Source organism: Mastigoproctus giganteus, chromosome 6 (assembly GCF_048544385.1).
Source record: "Mastigoproctus giganteus isolate SK-2022 chromosome 6, ASM4854438v1, whole genome shotgun sequence".
Classification (NCBI taxonomy): domain Eukaryota; kingdom Metazoa; phylum Arthropoda; class Arachnida; order Uropygi; family Thelyphonidae; genus Mastigoproctus; species Mastigoproctus giganteus.
Genome location: NC_143580.1, coordinates 208,317,794 through 208,338,093, shown reverse-complemented (window position 1 = coordinate 208,338,093; position 20,300 = coordinate 208,317,794). Strand labels below are relative to the sequence as shown.

The window sequence follows — 20,300 nt, the reverse complement described above, 5'->3', positions numbered from 1 at the left end:
AGCAGGGATAAGGAGGTGATTATCCCCTTGTATAAGGCAATGGGCAGGCTACACCTTGAGTACTGTATACAGGTCTGGAGGCCTCATTTTAAGAAGGATGTAGAGCTGTTGGAACAAGTACAGCGAAGGACAACAAGAACAGAACAAAAGGTTGCTCTTAAGAAGAAAGGCTTAAGTATTGCAAATTACAGTCTGGAGACTGAGGTGTGAGGTGATCTGATTGAGGTGTATAAAGCCTTGAATGGTTTGAGCATGCTCAATGCTGATAGGATTCTTCCTCTTGGTCAGAATAATCACCTGAGAGGGAATAAATTCAAATTGAGGAAAGACAGTTGTAGGATAGCTGTGCGGAAGTTTGCCTTTAGCCAGCGGGTGGTTGGTTGGTGGAACAAACTTCCATCTGTCGTTGTAGAAATTGATAGCTTAAATAGATTCAAGGCAGAACTTGACAAACATCTGGAGCGAGGGGATGGGTGAAATAAGGGGGTTTTTTTTTTTTTTTTTTTTTTTGGCTGATGCTATATAAGCTTGCTTTCTTGTATCATGTGCCCTTGCTAATATCTTATACGTTTCACTACAAATGTTAGTTTTTAAGGTGATGCAGCTTTTTTGTCCGCTACTGTACATATTGTTTAGGGGTACAAATTTTATTTTAGTTCGTGCAGACACAACTGAATGTAGGAGATGCGATGGAATTGGAAGTATGAAATTATATTTTCACCCCCTGGGAATTTATTTTTTTTTTTTTTTTTTGGCTAATGCAGCATAAGCCTCAGGCTTCCTTGCATCACATAGCTAATAATAAAAATTAATAATAACCATGTAAGTCCTCTATGTACCATTTGTTCAAGGCCTTTATCCAAGCAGCCAGTCAATGAAATGGGATGACAGTTAAACATATAAAAAGGATCTTTTCCAGGTTTTGGAAATGCAAGGACAACTGCATGCTACCATATGGAAGTATACAAGTTATTTAGAAAAAATTGGATTATATAAAGCCAGTAGAGTAAACAGCAAATCAGAATTTAGGTGTTGTATCAGAGTATAATAAATAGCAATCAAGGTCTGCAGCAATTTAGGCACATTTGTAATGGTCTCAAGTACAGTGCAACCTCTATATAACAAGTACTACAGTGCAACATCTTCTTGCCACGGTTTTGAAAGGTATGATTATGTCCACCCAAAATAAATTATGAAAAGTCTGTCAATATCACAGAAGTCTTATTCAAAATCATTCCTTGGGGAGGAGAGATGGCAGAAAATTAATTAGGTCTATTGCAATATTTGATTATTTTTGAATGCACAGATCTATGGGAAATAAAATAACATAAAAAAACAAAAATCTAACATTTGTAAAATATAATCTCCATTAGTTTTTGTACACTAAAGTTAGACTCCAGCCTGCAAGTCCCAATAAAGAACAGAAACCCAAATTCAGCTTTGAGTCCGAAAGGTCTATTCTGAAGAACAGAAAATGCAATTTTGGCTCATTGAACCCTCCGCTAGTTGTGTCATAAACTGGAACAGACTTGCTTAAATGAAATGTTACAAAATTTATTCCATTCTCATCGCCTGAAATTTGTTTTATCACTGCTTGATTTTATGGATTTGATAATGAAATAAACTGTAGTTATATTGTTTTAATTAATTAATAAAATAAAAAATAAATTATCCAAAAGCCTACAACTTTTATATAAATGCTATAGATTTTTATAATAATTGATTTACATAACGAAAGTTGTATTCACATTTTTAAAATAAATCAAATTTTCAGTTATTTGGAGTATTTTCTTTAATTCCATTCAGCAGCCATGGCCAAACAGATTTAAAAGAAATCTAATGTACCCTAGTTACACCACTGATGTTCACAGTAATACAGTCAGTAATTGTAAATAAATACTTCATCACTGGCCATTTCAAGAGAGCTCATACAGAATAATAACCTGAAAAGGAAGTCATCTCAAGTATGTGATGATTTGTAGTTCTCGTAATTATCTTTACAGAGGCACATTCTAAAAATTAGGGACAGGCAGTCAATTCTGGAAACACAAGGAATGCTAGAACCTATGAAAACTCTGACTAAACAGATTTTAAATGAAATTTTAAAATTAAAGATAATTTATGATAAAAAGTAAAAATGGAAGAACATGATACCACTTCCAAATTCAGGGGCACGAAAAAATAAAAATCTGTCTCCCATTACAAATGGAATAAATGATTGAAAAATTTAATATTTTTAATAAACAAATAAAATATAGTAAAGTTAATAAACATGCTCATTATTAGCATAGTTTAATGCTAATAATAAGCAGTATAGGCAGCTAACAATAACCAGTAATACTAAATAAGCATTGGGTTGAAGATTCTCAAGCAGTGTATGTGGCCATAACATAACAGTACCAAACTTGTCAACAGTGCTGGATTAAGACACGAGCCAGCAGGGCTCTTGCCCAGGTCGCCAAATTTTACAAATCATGAAGAAAAAAAAATATATATATATATTCCTTAGTAAAGGGGGTGCCAAAACATCTTTCTGCCCAGGTTGAAAAAATACTTTGGTCTGATACTGCTTGTCAAGCAACACATGCACAGCATTCATAAATAGTGTTCAAAGAGCCAGATTGTTTTTTTTGGAATTAAAAAAAGAAATTGGTTTTTTGATAAGAAAAACTACAACATCCACATGAGAATGCCTAACTGCTATTAACTTACTACATTATCACATTCTGGTCTAAGAAAGTTTCTCCAAACAACAGAAACAGACACACTTTTAACAGGAAAATATCACTAAGCCAGAGGTTCCCAAACTTTCTCAGTTCACGGTGTCTCAGTAATTTTTTCCCAGCACCCCTAGGCCAAAAGAAATACCTAACAGTTCCATTTATTAAGTAGTTAGGTCCAAACAACTTAATAAGTAACGTTGAAACTGAAGTACCTAGAGCTAGTAGTTCACGCAGTGTCCGACAGATGCTGAGTATCACTCTTTTCCCTAGAAAAATTTTAAAATATCCCAAGCCATACAGTTTGGGAACCACTGCTCTAAGCTATGGAAACCTACAAATACTATAAACAATATTTCTTGCTATCAAATGACAAGGTCACAAAGTGGTCAATAACATTATTGCATAAATCAAGGACTCCAGCTTTCAAGATTTAATTTTTAGACAATTATCTAAATTCGTATACAGAAACTGAATTTGATTTCCAATTGTTAAAAGATCATGAACACCATCCTACCAAAAGCAATGGGACACTCCTCTAATTACAGGTTAACTATGAAATATACAAAAATGGTACTTGTCTATTATCCTTCCACCAGTACTTATATTACCATTCTAGAAGTCAATTTTGTTGCCAATAAACTTGGGTACAAACTACAAAATATAAATATACATAAATAAACATGCATAAATATAAAAAATATATACTGGTTAGGTTAGACTTAATTGTAACTTACACTGGCAGCAGGATAATAAGCAAGTACTGCAAAAATTTTGACCTATAAAGATGACCAGCAATTAATTCATGCACAGCATGTCACTCAACCTGACAAAATTTTCCAAGCAGTGAACACAGGCAACTAGGAAGGCACATGGTGCCCTGTCTATAATTTTTAGAAAGGGCATCATTAACCCTCCATACAAGACCACAATTAGAGTATTGTATTTGAATCCAGAAACAACATAAAAAAAAAAAAAAAAAAACACAGAAGACAGAACTTCTGGAGAGGGTTCAAAGGAGAGCAACCAGATTAGTGATGAGCACAAATTGATGCATGTATCAAGAACAGTTTGGCAACTGGACATCCAAGGAAAGATCTGATTGAGGTGTATAAAGTGCTGAGTTGATACTTGTATGATGGCAACAATTTATGTTCTACTGGACCAAATTTAATGAAATTTTGCACAGGGCTTCATCTTAGCTCTATACTAGAGGGGGGGGAACTTTCCAACAGATAGTGGAAAATATGAACGTGATTAAGGAAATTTTCTCACATAATAAACAGGATAATGTGGACATATAGCATATCATTGAAAAGCAATAGAAACAGAAATATTGAGGTTTTAAGACAAAAAAAAAAAAAAAAAAAAACTTTCGGAAACTGGGAAATGCATTAATTTGAAAACGCATCTGATTTCAAGTCACCAGATGTTTTCAGATTGAATGTAATTTTTTTCTTTACAATTAAACTCTGAGGCTGGAAAAGAGTTCTACACATTTATGAAAACATTCTTCTACTTGGACATGTCATCAGACCTTTCGATAAATACTTCACGTAACAAAACTACTATAGGCGGTGTAGTTAGTCTTGAACTAAAATCTCTTCAATGTAAAAATTATAGATCCTACTTTAATCATCACAGACCAATACTTTCAGTAACCGATATGTAATTATTATTAATAAAATAAAAGCATTCTTATATCATTATCCATGAATTTTATTAATATCTGAAAATTAAAACATTTTTAACACCTGCCAATGCCTCTTAAATGTAAAACATGTTAAATATGCTAGCGGCGGGTCACATTATGTACCTGATACAAAATTATTTTTATTTTTTTTTTTTTGGCTGATAAAAAAAAAATTCATTTCATGCACATTTGTTGTTACTAATACTAACCCAGAGTTCACCTCCAAATTGTATCCCAAGTGATGAATACATGGAAAATGTAGAATTTCAGTGAGTCATAATAGATGTCAGTATATACTACTGCTGAAGTAATGAACATTATAAGGTCTATAATTGGCAGTGTACTGAAGATATAGGAATTAACAGGCAACAACCAAATAAGCATAAAATATAAAATGACAGGAACCAATATTCCATAATGTGGCTGGCTATCTTGTTGCACCATCATCTAGAAAATCTGTACTTGGGGCTGTGAGCAACCAGAGGCAAACTTGTGTTTCTACAGCATAAAGAGGGCTGCATAGCATGCACATTCATAGAAAAACCTGCACCCTACAAGTCCATGATAACAAAAACAAATGGATACCATTAATGGCATGGTGAAAGCATGCCTAATCTGGAACTGGTGATCAATGGAAATTAGCCTTGTAGCACAATGAATCATACCACACACACACACACACACTTGTAGTCTGATTGACATGTTTGGGTACAAGAGGGTACATGGAATACTTACTGTTGTCCCATTAGACTGCAACATCCCAAGGTAGGGATGTTGCAGTCTAAGGGAGCTTCATGATATGGGCTAGTTAGCATGGTTGCACTTTGTGGATAGAATTGGAAACATCATTGCCTATGCTGATGTTCTAGACCAGCATTTCACAAACTAGGGTCTACAAAACATTCAGAAGAGGTATCAAGTAAGATGTGTTTTTATATATATGTAGGGATCTGCAGAACTTAGTAGTTAAAGAGCCACTGTTCTAGACCAGCGGTCTCCAAACCTTTTTGGTCGCACATCCTTATTTTACTTAAAAGGACTAGAGTGCACCCCAGAAAAAAAATTAAATATATAAGTTTAATTTTTTTAAATTTATAAATCATTTACATGGAAGTCATTATATCTAAAATCACATATAATTTTAAAAGATCACAAATAAAAAAATACAAAAATTAAATAGAAGATCAAGTACAAAAAAATCATGTACTTGAACTTGCATGATAGAAGGCATGATCAAAGAAAGCCACATAATGAAGTATTAAACAAAATTTACAATTTTTCTTTTTCAATTATGTTTCAAAAAACTAAAGTTCTCATAATTAATAAATATTGATTTATCGTGGATTATCTCACACACCCAACTTTGGAGACCACTGTTCTAGACAATTTGATTGGTTGGAATAGGCTTCCGTTGTTGTGGAAACGGATGGGTTCAATAAATTCAAGGAAGAACTAGACAAATTCTTGGAGGATACAAATCAGTGAACTGCGTAGGGGTTTTTTTTTTTTTTTTTTTTTTTGGCTGATGTTACTATATAAGCTTGCTTTCTTGCATCATTTGCCCAAAGTTACATAACGTGTATTATGTACCTCTACATATTAAAATATGGGCTGAAATTTAGTTTACAGTACCCCTCATGTTGTGCTATGTGACAAACAGAAGTTTGTGTAAAGGATGTGAACTGAGAAAAACAGTTGTAATTAGAAGGAAAAAAACATTGCCATATTTAGCCACTTTACTGACCAATTGTTATATTAAATTATTTTCTATAAGTAGCTTATAGACCTAGTCAAGATCCTTGGTTTATTCTGAATTGAGACAGCGAGATTTTGGAAGTTAATTAATACTTAAGTGTCCGTAGATTTGCCGTTCGTAACTTGCCTCCATTGTTATACGATACGTTATATCCCGAACTAAATAGCGTTAGCTTAGTATATTATATAATATTGTCAATTAATCAGCAAAACCTATTAATCTTGTTAAACTTCATTGTCAATTAAATTGTACTTTTTAACTGAATACATAACGACTTAGATTTTACAAACATAACATAGTTAATTAATACATAACTTTATACGGAAGTTAGATAAACAGAACTCATATATAATACTTGATACTTAAATATATATATATAGTGTTATAACTGTGTTGGGATACAAGTTTAGGGTTATAATTTTGTACTGAAATTGAAATTTTATTGAAAGTAAATCGAAATCATGACTCAGACCAGAGCAGCAAAGCAAAAGGCTCAAATTAATGGGAGTGCTGTGACTCAGGGGAGAACTGAGGGGAGGGGGACCAGTTGCCCTCTGAATCACAGCCTTTTAAAATGCACTGCTTGCTTGATGTTTGTGGACAATCGGGTACGGGACATGATATTGCCATGGAGGAAGTCTGTGTGCGCGCGATGTAAGGATAGTAAGGAAATCAGACGACAACTCAGCATTGTTATCAGCCTATGAGAGCTTGAAGGACAGGGTGGATGCCCTCGAAGGATCTAAATTGAGGGCCCATCAAGAACTCGGCTGACATCAAAGCCAGAGCCTGCACTTGATCATCACGTAACATAGCGTCTACCCCCAAGGCAGAATGCACTGGTCTCACAGGAACTAGTAGTTGTTGGTGACTATGGTCAGGGAAACGGGGAACATGGTATGCAAAAAGGATAGGTGGAACAGGACCAGAGTATGTCTGCAGGGGCAAAGGTTGACGAAGTTGTAGAGCAGATACCTTTTAAGGGCACAAAAGGTGATATTGTTGTACACATTGACACTAATGATATTAACAGTAGGAGACCAGCGGAATTACTTAACAAGTACAGGTCACTGTTGAAAAAAAGCCGTGAATTAGGGTTGAATTTGAAAGTGTCTGCAATTCTACCCAGACACGATAGGAGGGAGTATATGATGAGAGCCTTGTTGATCAATTCGGTCCTGGAAAGATTGTACAAGGCTGAAGGGGTAGAATTTTTTTCAGCCTGGTATGTATTTGTTAACAGGAGAGACTGCTTCTACAGGGATAGGATATACTTAAATAGAAAGGGTGCAAGAATATTTCCTGATGCTACACAGGCAGTGTTAGGTGGGTAGGAAAACTGCTAGTTTGGAGGGGGGATACAAGGACTAATAGATTAACAGTAGCCACTGACAGAGGTGAAAGTGATTCTTGCACTGCTTCTATTGGATGCAGGGTATTTCAGAGACTGCTGGGAGCCATTGCGGTACAAGTAAACACATGGGTTGTGTTAGGGTAGCTAAAAATAGGAACAGGTGCATGTATACTTATGTGTACACCAATGCCAGGAGTTTAGTATATAAACTTGATGAATTTGAGGTATTGCTCAAAACATCAAAGGCAGATATTGTTGGGATATCAGAGACGTTGTGTCATACAGATATAAGGAATGCAAAACTGGAATTTGGGTAGTACAATGTGTACAGAAAGGATAGCAAAGGAGGGAGGAGGGGTTATGCTATTAGTTAAGAAACACAAAATCCAAGGAAGTGAAGCCAATCAACATGCAGTGTCGAGTCAGTTTGGTGTAACATAAGCATTGGGAGATCAAAATTGAGATTAGGAGTGTGCTTTAGGCCTAATGACTCTGATGAGAATAATAAGCAACTGTGGGCCAGTAAATCAGAGAGTCTTATAATGGGGGATTTTAATTTCCCAGATATTGACTGGAATTTGTGGGTTGGTCACTCACACACTAGCAAGACTTTTGTGGATTTATTGGATGATTGTTTTCTACATCAGCATGTTCGGGAGGCAACTAGAGGGAGTAATACTCTTGATTTGATTATCAGTAGTGATTCTTCATGCATTAAGAATCTGCAGATAAAGGAACCACTAGGTGGCAGTGATCATATTGTGCTGAAGTGGGATTTACTCAAAGAGGTAACTACCATCAGGGATAAAGGGAAGGGTTTTTGCTTTCGTAAAGGCGACTAGGATGGTCTGAGACGGTATTTAAATTCTATACAGTGGAGCCAACTGATGATGTTACCAACAGCAAATTCAAAATGGGAAACATTCAAAGCATTTTTCTTGGAAGCTACTAGGCTTTACATACCAACTAAGAAATAATGTTCAAGGTTTAGGCCAAAATGGATGTCAGATGAACTAATGAAACATATTGTAGAGAAGAAAAATGCATGGGATACATATAAATTAATGGGTGATATGGAAGCCTATGTAACCAAGTCACAAAGGAGATTAAGCAGGCAAAGGGAGGTTAAGAGAAATCCTTGCCAAAGAATGCAAAGAAAAACAGAAGACTTCCTTACCTATGTAAACTCTAGAAGGAAAGGGATGAATCAGATTGGTCCACTGGATATTGATGGTTCAACTATTGATGATCCTGCTCAGGGGGCTAACAAACTAAATGAGTATTTTGCGTCTACATTCACATATGAGGAGTTATTCAGGAAGAGGATTGCCAGAGGTGAGCTAAATGATTTTGTAATAACTGAGAGGAAAGTGAAGGAGAAATTGAGGATAAACATAAAAAAGGCACCCGTGGTGGATGGGATCTATCCAGTTATATTAAAGGAGGCAGCAAAGGAAGTAAGCAAACCCTTAGCCATAATTATGAGAGCTTCTTTGGACTCAGGGAGGTAGGTACCCATAGACTGGAGATGTCCAAATGTGACCCCAATTCACAAAGGAGGATCAAAGGCTGGCACAAGTAATTATAGACCTGTGAGTTTAACTTCTGTTCCAGGAAAATTAATGGAGACACCAATTAAAAATAGCACTGCAGGATCATCTAGACAAGACTTCAGTTATAGCTTGGACACAGCATGGTTTTGTTAAGGGAAAGTCTTGCCTGACCAATTTGATTGGATACTATGATGCAGGGAATAACTTTGATATTATATATTTGGATGTTAGAAAGACTTTTTGATTCTGTTGCACATGGAAGACTGCTGCACAGGAGCAGCGGGGCATTGGATGCAAATTGCTGCCAGGGATAAAAGGATGGTTGAGAGGGAGAAGACAGAGAGTGGTAATCAATGGACACAGCTCATCGTGGACTAATGTTACTAGTGGAGTCCCTCCGGGTTCAGTGTTGTTTTTCTGTATTTATAAATGATATTGATGATGGTATATTAAGTTTAATGTCCAAGTTTGCAGACAATACAAAGGTTGGCAGGGTTGTTAAGGACACTACTGACAGTATGCTGCTGCAACAGAATCTGGAAAGGCTGAGCAGATGGACTGAGAGATGGCAAATGAAATTTAACATTCACAAATATAAAGTACTACATATGGGAAACAGTAACCCCAGAGCAACGTATCAACACTGTGGTACTACACTGACAGTGGTAGAGAATGAAAAGGACCTGGGGGTAATTGTGCAGGCAGATATGTAGTTTTCTGATCAGTGCAGATGGGCTGCAAGAGTAGCTCATGTTGTCTTGTCAATGATATACAGGAATTTTTCTAGAAGGGATAAGGAGGTGATTATTCCCTTGTATAAGAAAATGCCTCATTTCAAGGATGTAGAGCTGCTGGAATGAGTACAGAGAAGGGCGACAAGATTATTGAATGGAACAAAGGGCTGCTCTTACAAAGAAAGGCTTAAGTTTTGCAAATTACAGTGTCTGGAAACTAGGCACCGGCAAGGTGATCTGATAAAGGTGTATAAAGCCTTGAATGGTTTGAGCATGCTCAATGCTGATGGGATTCTTCCTCTTGCTCAGAATAATCAGCTGAGAGGGCACAAATTCAAACTGAGGAAAGACAGATGTAGGATAGATATGCGAAAATTTGCCTTTAGCCAGTCAGTAGTTGGTTGGTGGAACAGACTCCCATCCCTTGTTGTGGAAGTTGATAGCCTAAATAAATTTAAGGCTCAGCTGGACAGGTATTTGGAACGAATGGAGGGTGAAATGGATTTTTTTTTTTTTTTTTTTTTTGGCTGATGCTGCATAAGCTTGCTTTCTTGCATCATATGTCTCTACTAATGCTGATGCTATTAAAAGGGATCACATTTTTAATTGCCTTTCAGTTTTGTTTAGTGAAAAAAAAGTTAGATTTTTGCCTGACTTCAGGAGGGACTCAAGCAAAAACTTGTTGTCAGCCAGTGTTTTACTAAAGTTTTAGCCAGTGTAAACTAAAGTTTTATCAAAATATGGATTGAAGGAACTAAAAAAATGATGCAACTATTTAATTAGGCATTTTTGTTTTTTATTATAGTATGTTGAATGTTGTCCATTCCAATATTCCATGTCAGAGAATTGGTAATTTGGAATCTTCATTCTTCGATCTTCTCAGGCTTAAAATCTCTCTTCTTCCCTGTGTCAAATTCATCTGTTTTCTCTACTGTTCTCTCAACTCCACTAATCACTCTGAGCTCTTTGACTTCCTCTCTTTGCAACTTGACTTTCTCCAGTCCAACTTTCCTAACAGTGAGGTAATTTTCCTTGGCGATTTTAATGTTCACAACTCCAGCTGCCTTCCGTTTTCTAGTCACACTGACCCAGCTGGTCGAGATGCTGAGGCTTTTGCAATTCCTAATGACCTTGCACAGATTGTTCATTTACCTATAAGAATACTGGACAATCCTAACCATACAGCCAACATGCTTGATCTTTTTCTCACAAAAAACCCTTCTAAGTACAAGGTCAAAGTGAATGGTCCTTTAGGTACCTCAGATCACAACTTGGTGATTGTCTCTTCTCCAATGGCCCCTTTATCTTATGGCTACTCCCAACCTTGTATTGTTTGGCATTACAAGAATGCAAAATGGGATGATCTGCTAGATTTATTTTCTTCTTTCCTTGGTCGAACTACTGTTTCAAAACTTCTGATGTCATTTGCTCAGATCGTGTCAGTGAAATTATTCTTGTAGAAATGGAATCCTTTATTCCACTCTCTACCCTAAAATCTCGTCCTTTATCTAAACCTTGGTTTTCCAATAAATGTGCTAAGGTTGTTCAAGAGAAGAATGTTGCATATCATAATTGGCTTGTTTCCAATTCTTCTGTTTCATTTTCCGCTTACAAAACTCACAATCAGTCCAAAATAGATTTTGAACAGGCTAAACGTATTAGTATTAGTAACGGCCGCATGGTGCAAGAAAGCCTATGGCTTATGCTGCACCAGCCAAAAAAAAATAATAATAAAAAATAAATAAATAAATAAAATATAAAAAAATAAATAAATAATAATAATTAATAAAAAAAAAAAAAGTAAAAAAGAGTAGAAAACTTTCTTCTTGCCCTAATGGTAGTCGAGCATTCTGGTCTCTTACCAAAGCTATCGGCCGCAACTTTTGCCCATCTCTGCTCACACCTCTATCAAAACCAGATGGTTGGTTCTGTTGTCACTTCAGCCAAGGATAACGCTGACCTGTAGAATCCCATTTTTCTTCCAACTCATGTATTAATAATCTCGGTAAGACACCTCCCCCATTCCCAACATGCTCCATTCAGTGCCTCCTGTGGTCTTCCATAAAAAGGATGTCAGAAGGGTTTTGACAAATCTCGACGGTAAGAAAGCTCCAGATCCTGATGGTATATCTCCATTTGTTCTCAAAACCTGTGCTCCTGAACTTACTCCTGTTCTTTGCCGCCTTTTTTCATTTTCTTATTCCAAAGGCGTTTTTCCTTCTGCTTCGAAATTTGCTGATATCCAGCCAGTTCCTAAAAAAGGTGACCAGTCCCTCCCATCCAATTATCATCCCATTGCAATTACTTCTACTCTTTCTAAAGTAATGGAGAAATCAATTAACCGCCAACTCTTAAACTACCTAGAAACCTTCCGTCTGATCAACGATCACCAGTATGGATTCCGTCAGTGTCGATCCACAGGTGATATTCTGGCTTATGTTACCCATTTATGGACTAATTCAATGGAAAGGTTCGAGGAAACACAAGCACTTGCTCTTGACATCTCAAAGGCTTTCGATCGTATTTGGCATAAAGGTCTTCTAAACAAGCTTCCATCTTATGGTTTGCCAACTGTTTTTAGTAATTGATTATCCAGTTTTCTCTCTGATCACTCACTGAGGGTAATGGTAGATGGCATTGTCTTCTAACTTCTCCACTAATGCCGGTGTCCCCCAAGGTTCAGTTCTTTCCCCCATTCTTTTCCTCTTTTATATTAATGACCTTTCAATGACTGGAAATCCTATCCATAGTTTTGCCGATGATAGCACATTGCATTCCACTTTCCATTTTGAAAAAACCTGCCCTGCTGAATCCGCTTCAACTTCTTGAATATCCGCTACCAATTCCCTAAATGCTGATCTTTGAACAGGCTAAGAGTAGAAAACTTACTTCTTGCCCTAATAGTAGCTAAGCAGTCTGGTCTCTTGCCAAAGCTTATTATTGTCGCTATTTATTCTATTAAAATAAGTAGCGACCTGGAGCGAGGGGTGCTGGGGGGGTTCAGGGATGGATGGCAGTCATCGTGCAACAGGTGGGTTATATGGGATGTGTTAGGGTAACTAATAATAAGGATAGATACATGTATACCAATGCTAGAAGTATAGTAAATAAATTTGATGTGTTGGTCAAGACATCAAAGGCAGATATTGTTGGGATAGCAGAGACGTGGTGTCACAAAGATATAAGGAATGCAGAACTGGAATTTGGGGAGCACAATGTGTACAGAAAGGATAGACAGGACAGAAAGGGAGGAGGTGTTATGCTGTTAATTAAGAAAAACATAAAATCAAAAGAAGTGCATCCAGTTGATATAGATGAACAGTGCACTGTTGAGTCAGTTTGGTGTGACATAAGCACTGCGAAAGCAAAAATAAGAGTAGGAGTGTGTTATAGGCCTAATGACTCGAATGAGTACAATGAACAATTGTAAAGAGAAATAGAGTGGGCTAGTAAATCAGAATGTTTTATAATGGGGGATTTTAACTTCCCAGATATTGATTGGAACTTGTGGGTTGGTCACCCACACACTAGTAAGACTTTTGTGGATTTACTGGATTGTTTTCTGCAGCAGCATGTTCGAGAGGCAACCAGAGAGGGTAACACTGTTGATCTCGTTATCAGCAGTGATCATTCGTGTATTAAGAATTTGCAGATAAAGGAACCACTAGGTGGCAGTGATCATAGTGTACTGATGTGGGATTTACTTAAAGATATAATTACCATTAGGGGTAAAGGAAAGGGTTTTTCCTTCCATAAAGGTGAGTACATTGGTCTCAGACAGTTTTTAAATTCTGTACAGTGCAATCAACTGACGACTTTACCAACAGTAAATTCTAAGTGGGAAGCATTCAAGGAATTAATCGTGGATGCTACTAAAAGTTTCATACCTATTAAGAAATATTGTTCAAGGTTATGGCCTAAATGGTTATCAAATGAACTAATGAGACTCGTGACAGAGAAGAAAAATGCATGGGATGCATATAAATTATCAAGCATCTCAGAAGCCTATGGCAGATATAAGCTAGTCTGTAATCAGGTCACAAAGGAGGTTAGGCAGGCTAAGGAAGATTACGAGAAATCTTTGGCAAAAGATGCTAGGAAAAACAGCAAGGATTTCTTTACTTATATAAACTCTAAAAGGAAGGGGATGAATCTGATTGGTCCAATTGATATCGATGGTTCGACTGTTGATGATCCTGCTCAGATAGCAAACAAACTGAATGAGTATTTTGCATCTACATTCACACATGAGGAGTTATTAAGGTTTGAAAATGGCAGAAGGTTATCAAATTGTAGCAGGGTGCTAAGGGTCCAGTTATATAAAAGGAGGCCGCAAAGCAACTAAGCAAACCATTAGCCATAATTATGAGAGCATCCTTGGACTCGGGGAGATCCCCACGGACTGGAGATGTGCAAATGTATCCCCAATTCCCAAAGGGGGATCAAAGGGTGACACGAGTAATTACAGACCAGTTAGTTTGACTTCTGTTCCGGGTAAAATAATGGAGTCACTGGTTAAAGATGCATTGCAGGATCATTTAGACAAGACTGCAGCAATAATTCAGACAGCATGGGTTTGTTAAGGGAAAGTCTTTTCTGACAAATTTGATAGGATATTATGATGTGGTTACAAAGGAACTGGATGAAAAAAATAATTTTGATATCATATATTTGGATTACAGGAAAGCTTTCGACACTTGTGCATGGAAGACTATTGTACAAATTGGAGCAGAATGGTATTAAGGGTAAGTTGCTACAATGTATAAAAGGATGGTTGAGTGGGAGAAGACAGAGGGTAGTAATCAATGGGTGCTGCTCTTCATGGACTAATGTTAGTGGAGACCCACAGGGTTCGGTGTTGGGTCCTCTGTTGTTTTGTATATTTATCAATGATATTGATGAAGGTATATTAGGCTTAGTGTCGAAGTTTGCAGATGATACAAAGGTTGGCAGGGTTGTTAATGACAGTAATGGCAGTGTGCTACTGCAACAGGATCTAGATAATTTGGGCAGTTGGTCTAAGAAGTGGCAACTGAAGTTTAACCTTGACAAATGCAAAGTATTGCCTATGGGTAGAAGTAACCTCAGAGAAACGTACCAACTAGGTTGTACAGTAATACCCCGAAGTTACGCGATAGGTGGGTCCGACGAAAATCGCTTAAGTTGAATTAGCGTAAGTCGGGGTACAACTTTGCATATAAATACATATAAATTTTGCTTAATGGGGACCGAGGACTAACAAAAACACTAGTTTAGAAGAAAAATATTTAATAAAATTGCAGTTCTTTATACATATTAATACAAAATATGTATTAAAAAAATAAATGAGTTACGTAAAAAAGTTATTTCGATGTCGATGGCTTCATAAAATCTAACAAATTCGTCTGACGACACAGCGCCTTTTTTTCAAGCAGAATTTCTTCGTAGCAAGCTAATAAATTTTTTATTCCTTGCTTTATAGCTATAACGCATTCTTCAATTGAGCTGAGACCTTCTGTCAAGCTTGCAATTGTCATGTGCTTTATGTGCTTTTCTGGTGGAACTGGGTCTGAAGTGTCGGATACTTCAGTGCTCACGCATCTCTATGAGCTCATTCATTGTCAGCTCCTGACTATGTGAATCCAAGAGCTCGTTGACATCATCACCATTGACTTCCAAATTTAATTTCCTGGCAAGATTAACAACTTCTTCCATCACATGAGCAACATGATCAGTTTCTGGCGTTGTTTTCGTCTCGGTTTGGAAAAAAAATGGACAGTCACTTCCAGACACCATTCAATGTTTTTTGTGAATTTCATCCCAAGATTTTTCAATGATTCTTACGGCATCTAAAAGATTGAATTGTTTCCAAAAGTCTTTAACAGATATCTCACTATTTTGTCTCATAGCTTCATTCAGACGTGCAAATTAACGCCTCGTGTAGTAAGCCTTGAATGTTTTGATGACTCTCTAGTCTATCGCTTGAAGCAAGCTAGTTGTGTTTGGAGGCAAAAACACAACTTACACATGTGGGTCGAAATTAATTAGGGTGGCAGGAGGGTGACCGGGTGCATAGTCAATAAGAAGCATCACTTTAAATGGAATCTGTTTAGACTTGCAATAACATTCGACTTCGGGTATGAAATGGTGACCAAACCAGTCCTCAAAAACTGGAAGCTGTCACCCAAGCTTTATGATTTGACTTCCAAATCACTGGTAAGCTAATTTTAGATATATACCAAACGAAAAAATCAAGAACCACGTAACTCTGAGTTCGCGTAGTCAGGGTAGCGTAAGTCGAGGTATTATTGTACTACATTTAAGGTGGTAGAAAATTGAAAAGACCTGGGAGTAATTGTGCAGTCAGATATGAAGTTTTCTGAGCAATGCAGACAGGCTGCCAGGGCAGGTCATGGGGTTTTGTCAATGATATATAGGAATTTTGCTAGCAGGGAAAAGGTGATTGTCCCTCTGTATAAGGCAATGGTCAAGCCATGCCTTGAGTACTGCGTACAGGTCTGGAGGCCTCTTTTTTGCAAGGATGTAGATTTGCTTGAGCATGTACAGAGAAGGGCAACAAGATTGGTGAGGGGAATGAAGGGATCCTCTTACCAATTCTCCAGTGGCTGGAGACTAGGCACCTGTGCGGTGATCTGATTGAGGTGTATAAGGCCTTGAATGGGTTGAGCACGCTAAATTCTGATGGGATCCTTCCACTTGTTCAGATTACGAACCTAAGGGGGCATAAATTCAAATTAAGAAAAGACAAATGTAGAATAGATGTGCGGAAATTTGCCTTTAGCCAGCGGGTGGTTAATTGCTGGAACAAACTTTCATCTGTCATTGTGGAAGTTGATAGGTTAAATAAATTTAAGGAGGAACTGGACAGGCCTTTGGAGGGAATGGTGTAATTTTTTTTTTTTTTTTTTTTTGTCTGATGCTGCATAAGCTCATACACTTGCTTTATGAGCTTATGCAGCATAAGCTTAATTCTCGAGTGGGGCAAAGACAACGTAGTTGATTTCAATCCTTCTAAAACTCAGTCTTGTCTTATACCTTGCAAAAAGGATTCTTTTGCTCCTATGCTTATCTTTGGTGAAACTCCATTTTCTAGGCAAAATGATATATCTCTTTTGGGGATTACCCCCACTTCTAATCTCTCTTAGCACAAACACATTACAAATATTGCTTCCTCTGCATCTAAAAAACTTGGTTTTCTCTTTCACTCTCGGCGTTACTTTTTTTTTTTCTTCCAAACAGCTGTTCATCACTCTGTACAAATCACAAATCCGCCCTGCCATGGAATATTGTTCGCACATCTGGGGCTGTGCCCCCAAAACCTCTTTCAGGATTCTAGATTCCATTCAGAAGAGGGCAGTTAGGTTAATTAATGACTCCTCTTTAACAGAGTCTATCCACTCTGTCTTATAGACATACTATTTCTGCTGCATGCCTTTTCTGCAGATACTTCCATGGGCACTGTTCTTCTGACTTGGATTTTATAATTACCACTCCCTCTTTCAAAACAGTCCGAACATGTGCTACCACCAGCCAACGTCCATTTACTGTCCAACTTCAAACTCACAGAACCAACTTTTCATCTTCCTTGTTTATTCATTCAACTGCCGTTTTCTTGAACAACCTTCCTTCGTACGTATTTCCTGAAAATTAGTCCACAGAAGTTCAAGTCTAATGTCAACAAATATCTTCTTTCGTATTCTCAATCTTCAACCCAAGCATGGTAATACATACTATAGGTTCTAATACTTCTCGTGTTTGGGGTTTTCATAAAAAAAAAAAAAAAAGACGCAAGGTGAAGTAGAGTTTATTGAAGTTACACTATTTTTCAGTTTTACGAATAAAGAATGAATCCAGGGTCTTTTTTTTTTTGCTGTATTATTACAGATAAAATTTGTCGTAGCATTTAGTTGTCTTTAAATCAGGAACGTTTGTTACACAATCATGAAGGAGGGTCATTCTCACAAAAATATTCAAGTGCTTCATCAATTTTCTCAGGGGCTTCCGTTAATTCTTCATATTTCATATCTCCATTAACTGCGGGGCCTTGGATAATGAATACTCAAATACTGCAGAACCTCCCTGTACACGGTGTGTAAAGAATAACAAGAGACTACTGCAATGGTCTACACTTTGAAATCAATCCAAATGAAAATTAGATCAACACTGCTCTCTTCATTATTGGAGCTAATCAGTGCTTTAAAAGATTTAGAAAATGTTACCAGCTTTCTACAGAAAAATCGCTATATAATCTTCGACAATGCACTGAAGCATTGGCCAAAGGTGGGCCAACGTGCCATTCAATTCTTTAAAAAAATTGCATGTTTTGTTCATAAGCACAAATGTCCATTGCCTTTTAGGTAATGGTAGTGTATATTGTAGCATATTAACAAATATCCTAAAAGATCTCATTATAACAAAGGATTACCTTAGCTTATTAGCCAGTTTTCATTCAGTAAATAAAGCATAATTTAAATATCATATTTAGAAAAAATATTATTAAATAAATGTTATTTATTAGATTATGCTGTTCCCTTCAGTCAGCTAAAAACAGTACCAACACAAGATGTTAAATTATTGATATTCTAAAATATTTTGATTCTGTCTGTCCTAACTACTATTAAGTGAAACTGTAAACCCATTAACTAATTCCGGGGTTTTCAGTATCTTAATTTATCCTAGAGAAAACACAGATTCTTAAGTCTCAGAGAATCTTGAACAGGTGAGCGGCTGGGTGGGCAAGAAAAGCAAGCAATCTACTTATAAGAACATCGTTAACTTTCAGTCGAAATCTTGTCTGTGTCAATACAAAACTCTCATTTTGTAATGAATTTATTTAAAAATAAACTTAAAAAAATTGTAATCAATAAATAATAACGTGATATCTAAACACTTGAGCTGAAAGCACTTCACCTTTGAAACTATTTACTGTTAATAATCTATAAATCATATGTTCGCATAAAACACGAAACTGACAAAAAACAAAAAAAAAAAAAAAAATAAGTTTGTCAGTTTGGTCTTTTGGCGGTTTACTTTATTATTATTATTTTATTTTATTTTTTTTTTTACTTTACACAAGGAAAGTACTTTCACTCAAGTATTTAGCTAAATATTACCTGTGCAACATTCCATTCAAATATTATATTAATAATGTGCATTCCAGAATGCACATTATATAATTAATATACATTTATATAATTAATCCGAAATTTTATTGGTCCACTAAAATTTTCAAGAGAAAAGTGAAAAAGATTTGGATTAATGGAAAAGTAATCGTTCAATTAGAGAAAATATGTTTGACTACATATGTGCAGTTCAGAATAATTAAGTATATATTATTAAGTTAAGAAAATTTAAATTAATGGAGAGTTTCACTGGAAAAATATTTGAAGGTTGCTTAAATTATTATCACAACTACCCCACCACTGAAACTACTTTGGATACTGATTGATTGAATGTCAAACGTCACTAAGATCATTAACCCTTAGTAAACAATTGCATCAACGAGAGATGAAAACAGATACCCAGATTAACTTTCAAGCGGTTATAGTACACATAAGATGGTTCCAATATATGAGCATCTAATGAATGAAACGGAAGGTAATATGAAAAGATTCAAGTAGGAGAGAATCAAGTAAAAAGTAAAATAAAGAAAATTTTTTTTTAAAGATGAAAACAGTAAATCCCCAACGTTTGCATGCTTCGAATTAACTGGCTTCCATCTAACTAAATATATGGATGCATATACAGTGCATGAATATTCAGTGGATTTAATATACAGAAACCGTTATTTGTAAATTCCATAAACTTAAACAGGGAATATGGGGACCACGTGTAAAAAAAAAAAAAAAAAATTTTAAATGAAAAAAAAATAAGCCAAAAAACCCTCATCTTATTCATCTGAATTCCCCTTACCTTGTGTATTTTGGTTTACTTCTTTGGTAATATACCAATTACTCCTCACTTAAATTCCAAACTGGAAACATTTAACTCAAAATACATCCACAGCACAAGAGTTCACGACTGTGACAGAAGTATTATCTCCATTAGCGGCTAGTCAGCCATGTTGAGTGTCAACAACCATTTCATAAAGGCTGTCGCCACATGATCTTAGATTTAGATCTGTTAAATATATCTCTAAGTTTACTTGATTTGCTCCATCGTCGAAAACTATTTATTTTATATCCCACATCACAAACTACTCAAAAATAAAAACTTGAACAGAACATAGAAGAAATGAATTGCACGATCCAAAAACTCCACGATACCCGCTTTCAGCAAAAGAAATTGATTGGTTGAAACTAGTGTAAAATTACTCCTTTTGTCCTATAAAGTTCGCCTTCCGCCATCTGTTGGCATTCAAACATACTACAGGACAATCGACAGCAATTTGATGCAAAGATATGCAAGTAATGTCTTCGTTCTATTTCTAATTGTATATAAAGTATCTAGAACTGAAAATGTAATATTCAGTTACACTAGACTGATCATTA

At 36.2% G+C, this 20,300-nt stretch overlaps 1 protein-coding gene across 2 annotated transcripts in view; it reads right to left on the bottom strand.

Moving 5' to 3' along the window:
• Window positions 1-20,064, bottom strand: part of LOC150084913 (poly [ADP-ribose] polymerase tankyrase-like) — a 1,170,388-nt gene extending 1,150,324 nt beyond the window's left edge. For both annotated transcript variants that reach the window (XM_090376702.1, XM_090376704.1), the window contains exon 1: window positions 19,723-20,064. The gene's annotated coding sequence lies outside the window, so the exon portion shown is untranslated. The remainder of the gene's footprint in view (window positions 1-19,722) is intronic.
• Between the last annotated feature and the right edge of the window lie 236 nt (window positions 20,065-20,300).